The sequence below is a fragment of the Oxyura jamaicensis genome, chromosome Z, assembly GCF_011077185.1.
Source record: "Oxyura jamaicensis isolate SHBP4307 breed ruddy duck chromosome Z, BPBGC_Ojam_1.0, whole genome shotgun sequence".
NCBI classification, from domain to species: domain Eukaryota; kingdom Metazoa; phylum Chordata; class Aves; order Anseriformes; family Anatidae; genus Oxyura; species Oxyura jamaicensis.
This window is the reverse complement of record NC_048926.1, coordinates 14,597,571-14,598,322: the sequence shown is the minus strand read 5'-3', so window position 1 is coordinate 14,598,322 and position 752 is coordinate 14,597,571.

Here is a 752-nt window from a genome sequence, read left to right as displayed (position 1 = left end):
AGAAAGCATCCAAACAGTGTCCATCCGTGAATAATGTGTCTTATGCATAACTGTCACACCTATCCAGAAGCTGGGCAGAGTCACTTGAAAGCAGGGAGTGGGCTGTATATGAAACGATTATTTCCCCTTCAAGAAGGTATTATACCTCTGCATTTGGGATGCTGCCAATCTCCCTAAATCTACAGTAGCTAATTTCAACTGGATGGAGTTCAAGGAAGAAAAGCAATGAATCCTTCCACTAAATACAATGAAGCATTACATTTTCTTGCTTAAAATGTACTAAAAATGATTTTAATAAAAATATAGGTTTGCTCTTGTAGTTCTGTACTTTTTTTTTTTTTTTTTTTTTCCCAATGGAAGATTTATACTAATATGATGGCAATGGTCTGGGGGAAGGTTGCAAATTTGATTGTCCCTGGCTTCTGTTTTTTGTACCCTTATTTCATATTGCTGTTCACATCTTGTAGGGGAATAATCACTCAGAATGACTTCCTCACCCTCAGCAGCACTGAAGATTTCTTGCTTGTGGCCTTCTAACCTCAGTACTGGCTTTTCATTACAGGACTCTGACTTCAGTGTGACTGCCTAACAGTGTTTGCTGCAATGGGGGGATTCTTTTCCCTGATGCTTCTCACCACAACAAATTGCCAGATAAAATTATTTCCTGTCAAACAGAAGGCAAATGATGGCTCCTTGACTGCCCCTGTTTCTCTGACACCTCTACTCTCAGAGTGGTTGTGTGCTGTATGAGT